The sequence below is a fragment of the Nannospalax galili genome, unplaced genomic scaffold, assembly GCF_000622305.1.
Source record: "Nannospalax galili isolate Female #2095 unplaced genomic scaffold, S.galili_v1.0 scaffold437, whole genome shotgun sequence".
NCBI lineage: Eukaryota > Metazoa > Chordata > Mammalia > Rodentia > Spalacidae > Nannospalax > Nannospalax galili.
In genome coordinates this window covers 1,496,343-1,506,351 of record NW_008340646.1, presented here as the reverse complement: position 1 = coordinate 1,506,351, position 10,009 = coordinate 1,496,343, and positions in this window count along the sequence as shown.

Here is a 10,009-nt window from a genome sequence, read left to right as displayed (position 1 = left end):
TATATTTACATATGTTTTATATTAAAACATTCACATATGACTAAAGTCATACAGAATGCAAAATATATGTTTTTATGGAGTTTGTCATTTTATTTATTTATTTATTTATTTTTTAGCTTTTGTTCTTTTTGAGACAGGGTCTCCCTGTAGCCCCAGCTGGCCTGGAACTCATATGTAGACCAGGCTGGCCCTGCCTGCCTCTGCCTCTGGAATACTGGGATTAAAGGTGTGTGCCACCATGCCCATCTGACTTTGTCATTTTATCTTTTTAAAAATTTTATTTATTATTTTTATTTTATGTATATGAGTGTATTGCCTGCATGTATGTGAGTGCACCCGTGTTGTGCAGTGCCTCAGAGGTCAGAAGACAGCTTCGGATTCCCCTGGAACTGGAGTCAAAGACAGTTAGTAAGCTGCCATGTGGGTGCTGGCACTTGAACCCGGGTCCTCTGCAAGAGCAGTCAGTGCTCTTAACTGCTGAGCCATCTCTCCAGCCCCATTTTATCTTATCTTTAAAAAATATTTTTATTATTTCTATTTCATGTGTTTGAGTGTAATGCCTACATGTATATAAGTGCACTGATCTTTGTCATTTTAAATATAAGATGTCTAACAAAGCTCTTCAATTGTTCACAGACTACTAGACTACTAAATGTCTAAAATTATTTTTCTGTTGTTATAGATAAAATGAAATTCTTCATTTATTTGAGCTCTTGGTTTTTTTTTTTTTAAAGCACTTACAGAGTGACAATGCATCTAATTTTTTTCAAGTCCAACATATTAGCTCATAAAGAGTGAAATTAATGAGATGTTTATTTTTTATAAAGCGTCTACTGGACACTGCACATAAAAAAGAAACAGACCAGCAAGAATAGGAGGTCCCAGATTCCCAGGAACAGGGAAGAATTGATCTCCAAGGTGAAGTTCCAAGGAGCCTTGGAAAACAGGAAATTTCAGATGTTTTTTGACCAAACACCCGGTGCAATTCTTTCCCTGTGCTGACCACTTTCCTGGGCATGCCTCAGGACTCCAGAATTCTCCAAAGGCCAGAATGTGAGCCTGGAAGAGAAACAGCAGAACAATAACAACAAAACAGCCACGAGGACACTGGAGATTAATACTGTCATTGTGTGTCCTCAGAAAATCCAGATTTGCAATCCTTCCTCAGGGCAGAGCAATCCCCAGAGAGCTGGGAAAGGACTTTCCTAGTGGTTACACAGGGGTGGAGGGGAGATTGTACTGAAAGTAGTGGTGTGTGAGTGTGTGTGTGTGTGTGTGTGTGTGTGTGTGTGAATAAGCACATTCTATGACTTGATGTGATGGTAGTTAAACTCCATTACTGGGTTTTCCAGAGTTGTGTGTGCTGGTAGTATGTTTCTTTGTTATGGTAGTTTCCCAAGAGATCTGAGAACGCCTAGATTTACCCTTCGTTTTCCATCAAGAGGAAAACACCCAGCTACAACGTCAACAATAATAACAGGAGGAAGAGTGGGCGTGCTGGAAATTCCATTTGCATGAAGTAGGCTGGGAAGGGCCTGGCAAGGAATCTTGGTTGGTGAAAAACAGATTTGTGCTTATTGTTTCGCGGTGTGAGTAAGCAACCGAAGAAATGCGAGTATGTACAGTTGGAAAAGAAAAGAGACCTCAACAAAATGTGTGAATCACTTTTGTTAATATTCGGGGAGAATATATAGGAAGGAATTACTGAGCTCCTAAAATTAAAACAAGATAAATACAAATAAGCATCCTTTTATCCTTTAATTTACAACCAACACTGTTAAAAGAACACTAACTAATACAATCGAGGCATTTGGATACAGTCCACTGAGATGGGACATTTTTTCCTAATATCTTAAAGACTGTTTTAGTACAATGAACCCTAGGGTTATTAAAAACGCATCTAGTCTCTATCTCTAGTTGAGCCCTTCAAAGGAGTGCAGTGTTCTGGAATCTGAGAAAGTTACAATTTAACTGATGTTCCAGGCTTTCCTTCCGCAGGGTAGGTCAGTATGAATCAGAGCTTTTGTGGTTTAGACTTTTCAAATAGACATCCCTCAGTGGCTTGTCTTTTGTTTAATTTGTTACAAGATCACACAAGATATTTTCAACAAGTGTTTCAGAAGGATCTTGAGAAATCCACACACATACAAAAAGAGCTGAATCATCTAACCAAATCCAGTCCCTACCGCGTTTAACTGACACTAAATGTCTTGTTCTTTCTTTTGGAAAAAAAAAAAAAAAAAGCTCCCGGCTTCAGTTAGAAGAAAACAGGGGGATTAAAGAGAATGATTTGGAGGGTGCTGGGGAGAAGGACAGAATTATGAGTACTGAGAAGCCAGGAACTTTTTAATCATGAAGAAAAAGTACATTCTATACAACGGGTCCATTGCTTGCATGGTTTGCAAGAGTCAAACTAGTGTAGAAATGTGATTGCGGGAAGAGGCTGAGTTATGAATGCATTAGTAAAAATGGTGATTTGAGGGGCAGCAATATTGCGTCCGTGCCCACCACACCCATACCACATTTTGTCAAAGTACAGGCCAAAGTAGTCTCCCTTCCTTCCCTCCTCTGCCTGCACCGCCAATCTCTTCTTCCCTTCCTCTCCCTCTCTCCCTCTTTTCTTTCATTTTATTGGAGGGCTGTACATGCATGTGTGCACATGTGTACGACTGTGCATGGCCATGGTATATCTGTGAGTGTGGAGGCAGCAGGGCAACCTTGGTTTTCATGTCTCCATGATCATCTTTTTCCATGAGACACAGTCTCTCATGTCTCAGAACTTGCCAAGTAGGCTAGGTTCTTCCTGCCTCTGCCTTCCAGCTCTGGAATTGCATGTGTGCACCACCATGCTTGTCTTAATTTTTACATGCGTTCTGGGGAGCAAACGCTGGTCCTCAGGCCCCTAAGGCAAGCGCTTTACCACTTGAACTATCTCCCCAGCCTCTCCCCTCCCTTGTCCCTGCCCCCCTGTCCTCCCTACTCTTCCCTCACTATCTCCTATTCCTTCTTTCTCTTTTCCCTCCTCCTTCAGTTCCTCCTCTTTTCCATTCTCCTCTTGTTCTTCTTTCCAACCTTCTCTTAGCTCAGTCACATACTTTTTTCTCTAGCACCCCAACCAGGTAAAGCTCGGAGTGACAGAACCTTCCAGATGGAGGACGTGCTAGTTTCTTTGCTCAGGTATAAGCACAGAACTTGGCTTGCTGACTCTAGCAGGGTTGGCTTTCAGGCTTCTCACGGTTAAACCAGTGTTCAGTGTAGGTTGGAGTGAGAAGAATGGACGGCTCACAGCAAGAGATGAGTCAATGGTGTTTTGACACCGTCTGTCTTCAGAGGAGAATCATATATCAAGTAGGGAGGTGTTTCCCTTTTAAAAAATTGCTTGTGAAATGTATGACTCATGAGTCATCAGCAACAGCCAGGAAAAGTTCCCGAGTTGAGGGTAGACAAACCTTGGATCCTCTAATATTTCAGAGTCCTGCTGAAGCAGCTCTTCCCATTTGGAGGGTGGGTCCAGAAAGCAGTGAGAACAGAGGTAGAGGCTCCCCTTCAGCTCCTCAATGTGTGCACGCTGTGGTTCTATTTTGGTAAAGAACCGTGTCAGCAGGGTGGGGCTCAGGGACAGAACTGCTGAGGACTGGTTTCATCCCTTCTCTAGTACTCTTGAAGTGTGGGTTTTACAGAGTCTGTCAAGGGCTTCCTTATTTGAGGAATACGATGTAGGAAGGTGAGAAACAGCCAACATCTTGCTTAAGGAGGGAAAAAGGAAAATGGGTTTTCTATGGTCTTGAGCCTAACTTGACTTACTTTTAAAAAACATATATTAATTTATATTTTATATGTATGAGTGTTTTACCTGCATATATGTATGTGCACCATGTCTATTCCTGGTTCCTGCAGAGATAAGAAGAGGGTGTTAGATCCCCTGGAACTGGAGATACAGAAGGTTGTGAGCTGCCATGAAGGTACTGGGAACCAATCCTGGGTCTTCTGCAGAAGCATCAAGTGCTCTCAACCACTGAGCTATCTCTAGCCCCAATAATTTGTTTTGACCCTAGTTTCCAAGAAAAATAAGCAAAGCTGACATTTTCTTAACATAGCTAGAGATACTGCCTTCATAAAAGGATACGGGTCTGAACATGACCAAGTCTCCCCTTGAATGCATATTGCTGGCCCTGTGCTGGGTTTTCTATCTGAATGCATATTGCCCAGTATGTCAGCAGACATGAGGGCAATCTTTCCTCAGGGGAATTTCCTTTAGCTTCAATATTATGAAGAGTAAAGTAGTTCCAAGGTCTGCATCACCTATGTGGGAAGCAGCCTGGTATTGTGGGGTTTCAGCTTGACCTTCATCTTAGTGAGAGAGGTTGGAAAGCAACACCAAACATCCTACCACTGTGACTATGTCCCAACCGCACTGGAGAGATTGTTCTTGTATCTATATATTTATACTTTTGTAGTACTGGGGACTGAACCGAGGACCTCAGACATACTAGTTAAGTGGTCCACCACCGAGCTGTAACACCATCCTACTTTTACCTTGACACAGTCTCGCTGAGTTGCCCAGGCTGGCCTAGAATTCACTCTCAGTCAAGGCAAGCCTTGAATTTACAGTCCTCCTACTTCAGCTTCCCAGACAGTCCATGTTCCAGGCTTGCAACCGAAGCTGGAGTGAGAGCTTGTTCAGACGACCTCATGCCTGCTGGAGAATGAAGATTCAGAGAGGCTTCTGTGTCCCAGACCAAGAAGGAAGAATTCAGTACTTAACAACAGCTTGCGGACCATATGATGGGAATTTTTTTTTCTAGGACAAGCTATACATTCAGTTCTAAAAGGGAGTTTTATTTACTTATTTTTAACTAGGAAGGAAAACAAATATTTTTGGAATATGAACACATGAGTACAAAGCCAAAATGAGATTATTGGCACAAGCATTTGGACAACCTCTCTGTGAGCCAAGTCCAGAGCCACCTGCCTCGGATGCTTCTGACTGGTGAAACAGGGTCTGCTCCCTGGGAGCAGTTCAGATTTCGTCCCACTTGCTCTTGTTGACGCCACATCTCCCACACTGCCGTCTCCCCATCCTGATGGCCTCTGGACGGAAAGGCTCTCTGCTCCAATGAAGACCATTTTAAATTACTGTTTTAGTCATTTAAAAAATCCAAAATTGTTTTGCTTCCAGGTTTTCTGCAGCCTCTCAAAAACTGTGGAAGGACTTGTGGAGGCCAGGGAGGCTGCCCCGGCTGCCCACTTCAGGACACAGTGCTGTGCGTACATCAAAGCTGCCGTTCCCTCCCAGCACAAGCACAGGTGTTTTCAGTTTAATGGCTTTTCATTCTCACTGTGTCCCAGACCCATGACTTCTAAAAAAGCAATTCTTCCTTTCTCTTTCCCTTCACCTCCTCCTGTTATTCCTCCTCCTGCTCCTCGTCCTCCTCCTGCTCCTCCTCTTCCTCCTTCTTGTCTTCCTCCTCCTTCTTCCCCTTCTCCTTCCCCCCTCCTCTACCTTTCCCTTCCCCTCCATTTTCCTCCTCCTCCTCCTTCTTCTCCTGCTTCTGTTTTTTGAAGCAGGGTATCACTATGTAATCCTGGCTGGTTTGTGACTCACTGTGTAGAACAGACTGGCCTTGAACTCACAGCTCTGCCTGCCTGTACTTCCTCAGGGCTGGGATTAGGGGCATGAGTCACCATGCCCAGTTCCTTCCTTCTTGTTTTTTCTCCTCTTAAGGAATTAATTTTTATTGAATTTTTGTGATTTTCATACAAAATATTTTAATGGTATTTAGACCTCTTCCGCTCCCCCCACTCTCAATTTAATGTACTTCCTAATAGAGTGAAACAGGGTTTCACTATGTAGACTTAGCTGGTCTCAAACTCAGAATCCTGCTGCCTCAACTTCACATGTGTGTGCTGAGATCACAAGTATGTACTGCACAGCCCAGCAGGACTGCACTGTTCCGTGTGACCACAGGGCTTGTCTTCAGTGTAGCAGGAGTAACCTGAGATTTTTACTGGATGCATTCCCTCTCTCCAACTTTAAGTGTTAATCCCAATATAAGGCAGAATGGTACGTCCAGAGAACATAGTACAGTGACCAAGGGACAAGGCTGGAATTTGGATTACAAAGTATTAAAAAAAAATCAGTTGCAGTGTATTTACTAACTCTCAGTCAGGACTAAAAAGTTGTTTTCAGCACAGTTCTGTGGGACACAGAGCTAGTGGGCCGGGGTGTGGGGGTCTGGGCAAGGAAGCTGTGTGTGTGTGTGTGTGTGTGCTTGCTTTCCTGCAGTTCAGAGCAGGAACAGCAAGGGTTAAAACATCAGCAGGAACAGAGGTCATTACTGTGAAATCCTTTTGGCAGCAAGCAGAGACTTTCAGTTTGTTGGGAATTTACACTGTTACCAGGGATGGAAAAAAACAATGAGAGTTTTATGAGATGTGTTTACACAACAGAAAACACATTTAGCTCTGCAAAACAGCAGGCTGTGGCAGATATCTGACATTCAATTAGGATCCTCAAAACAGTTCCCTTCCCAATGGGTGAGCAAGTTCTGAAAGTTCTCCTGTATTTCCAGGTACTAGGAGCCATAAATCCATATTTAATTAGCTTTGAATGAAAAGTTAAAGATGATAGGCTGTTTGTGCTAAAAATGAAACCAACGTAGGTCTAGTTGATTTATGTCTAATTCACAATTGTAATTTAATTAAAATGCCATACTGAATTTTAAATATCTCCATGGCAAAGCCCTTGCCACACGACACTAAAATGTACAGTCTTATAGCTTAGGAATCTCCACGTTCTAATTCTTTGTCACATTCCTAATATATTTCTGTAGTCCTCAACAGTTTAGTTTCCTAACTGGCTTGTATCTCATTAAATCACTGAATTTCTTAGTGAGTCAAAGCGATGACGTTCAAGTTTGAATACAAGCATATCTTTATTTCTTAACAGTTAGCTTATTTGACAATTCATTAAATATCAGCTTTCTTCTTTACTGAATTTTCATATATAGGAGTAGGTGTGTGCCGTTTAAGTTTAGGATGCTGAGATAATATTATGATTTAAAAACTAAACAGACTAGTGTTATCTATTTTTAAATTGTGTTGGAATGTGAAATTGAGTTAGTAACAGGAAAGTGAAATTTAAAGAGTGTATCTAACAATGTGTATTGACCACGAAAATCTTAATTGTTTTGAATATTTTACAAGGAAAAAATGAATTGCCATAAAATAATATTTCTATTATCTTTTATTCTGGAAGAGCAAAAAGATTTATACAATAAATATAATTTCCAAAAGCAGTTTGATGAATTAATTGTATTCTTTTATTTATGTATTTAAATCCTTATTTTCTTTTTCCCTATGTATTTTTATTATTATGTGTCTGTGTGTACGTGGAGGCATGTATGCAGCACAGCATGTCTGTGGAGGTCAGAGGACAACATACAAGAAGGAATAGGCTCTCTTCTTCCACTATGTGGGTTCTAGAGATGGAACTCAGATTGTCATTCTTTACGGCAAGTGCCTTTACCAGCTGACACATCTTACTGGTCCCTGAATTAATTTTTAAAGAATTTGGGAAATAAAGGTTTGTTCTCATGCCTGCTCAAAGGTTCATCAGTAAGGATGCCTAAACATTTTATTTTAATTCAGTTGTCAGTTATGCAGCAATAAGATAACATAACCCCCTGTGTAGATGTAACTCTTTACATACAACAACAAATAAAACACTTCCATAGGCCAACAAGTCTCCTGATTCCGATTCCCTCTGCAGCTAGTCTGCACAACCACGTCTGCAATTCTCCATGCTGACTTTTTCTGACTTAGGGGTCTCTACATGGCTACATGTATGGACGGTGTTCTCTTGCTTCTGCTTGGAAAGAGGGCATAGAGAGTAGAGTGTAGCCTTGGATGCTGGCTGGCCACAGGCAGCATTTCCCAGAGCTCCTAATCAGTGTGTAGGGCCCCCTCATCAGTCACTAAGGCTTTGGAGAAGTCACCTAGGTATTTTCCAGTCATTTCCATAGCTGATTCCTCCCTACCTCCCATCCCATGTCTTTTACTGGTGCAGGCCTGTTTCCTTTTGGATTCTAATTCATTTAGGTTTTCCTGTGTCCTCAATTTTTAACCAGCTTAAAAACCCCATGATTTTGTGAAGCTGTCATTTAGACCCTGATAGCCCCCACAGGCCTGGTCTCAGCTCCCTGACATCAGGAGGTGGTAGAACCTTAAAAAAAATCAGGTGTGATGGGTGATGGGATTCAGATAAAGGTCTTGAAAGCAACTAGTAGGAGCTGAGTCCATGCCTTTTGCTGCTCTGATCTACATCTTTTCTATTTATGGGCTTATTCACTCAATTATTTGTTAGAGTGATAAAAAGCTGACTCATTGTTGAATAACCAATGAGTTCCTTTATCTTTTTTTAATTTAGTATTTCTTTATTTCTTTTTTTTAAATAAATAATTTATTGAGAATTTCATACATGCGTATAAGGTGTTTTAATCAAATCCATGCCCAGTCCCTCCCCTCCAATATTCCCCCCTCTGAACAGGTAACCCTAAAATCTTTTAAGGATTAGATACAAGCTCCCAAATACTTTCGACATTTTTGGCCTTTGGAACAGAGTATGTTGCTAACAGGCCCAAGGACATTTTGACTTTTAACCAAGAAACTGGCTACATTTCTTTGAAGTCTTTTTACCCCAATTGCCTAGCCAATTCCTCCCTCCCATACTTATCACGCCATCCTCTGAAGGGGTTACCCAAATTGCCAATAGGGAATAGGGACGCAGAGGGCTCTGGCTTCTTCCATGCTGAACAGGGACGCAGGGTGAGGCAATTGGAGTACCCCTTCAGCAGGTCTAGCTAAAAGACTCCCAAATTGTATAACTCTTATCTGTAGGGGAAAAAGAAAGTCCTTGACTAGTGAATAGGAGATGTGAAGGAGAAGTAAAGGAAAGGGTAGTTAGCATTACAAGTTCTAGACAGGGAACTAGAAAAAAGTCAGAACACAATAATTTTCAAATGTTCATATGTCTATTAGAATTTCTTGACAAAGGCTTCCCAAAGCATCCCTCTATTGGGTTCTTCTTAACCAGAAGAATCCGCAAAAACTTTTAATATGTCATTTGAAGACAGCTCCATTATTTATTTATTTTATTTATTTTTTAATTCACTCAGTTTTGGTTTGCTGAGAGTCTCACTGAGTAGTCCAGGCTAGGCTCTAGTTTGCAGCTATCCTCCTGCCTAAGCTTCCTGAGTGATTCCATTACAGGTGTGTACATCCACACCTGGCTCACATCTTTTAAAGTAATTGGGACATAGGAAATGACTCAGCAGGTAAAAGTACTTGCAACACAAGCCTGGCGACCTAGGTTTGACCCTGGAAACCCACGTAAAAGTCAGTAGCACACGTCTATAACCTCAGTACTTTAAAGGCAACATAGGAGGCAGAGACAGGAGAATCAGCCCTAAGCTCATAGGCCAGATAGCTTGGGGCACACAGTGCACCAGGTAAGAGAGACTCTGCCTCAAGAACACGGTAGAAAGAGAGGAGTGATAGAAAACTGTCATCTGACCTCCACACTCACACACACACGCATGTTTGTACAACAAAATAAATAGATTGAAAAAAAACATGTTCAAAAAGGAACCCTTTTCTGTTTTCTGTCCCTCCCAAGCTAGTGCGCATGGAGGGGGTGGGCAGCAGCTTCTGTAGGTGGGGCTGTGAGATGAGAAGGGTCATCTGGAGACGATTTCTCTCCTAGGTCAGAAAAAAATACAAAAACTTTTTCTAAGTGATCCCTTTGGTCCTAGAACACAGGTTCCTTTGTTTTGCTGTGACTGGCTTCCAAAAGGAAATCGTTTATGCCCTGGCGTAGGAAAGCTCTTGTTTTGTAGACTCTGGGGATGGCGACACTGTTTCCTTCAGACACTTCGTCTTATGGTCTGTGCGTCTGCTCCCCATCAGTTAATCACTACCTAGTGCTCTGTGGTCTGAGGACTTTCACCAG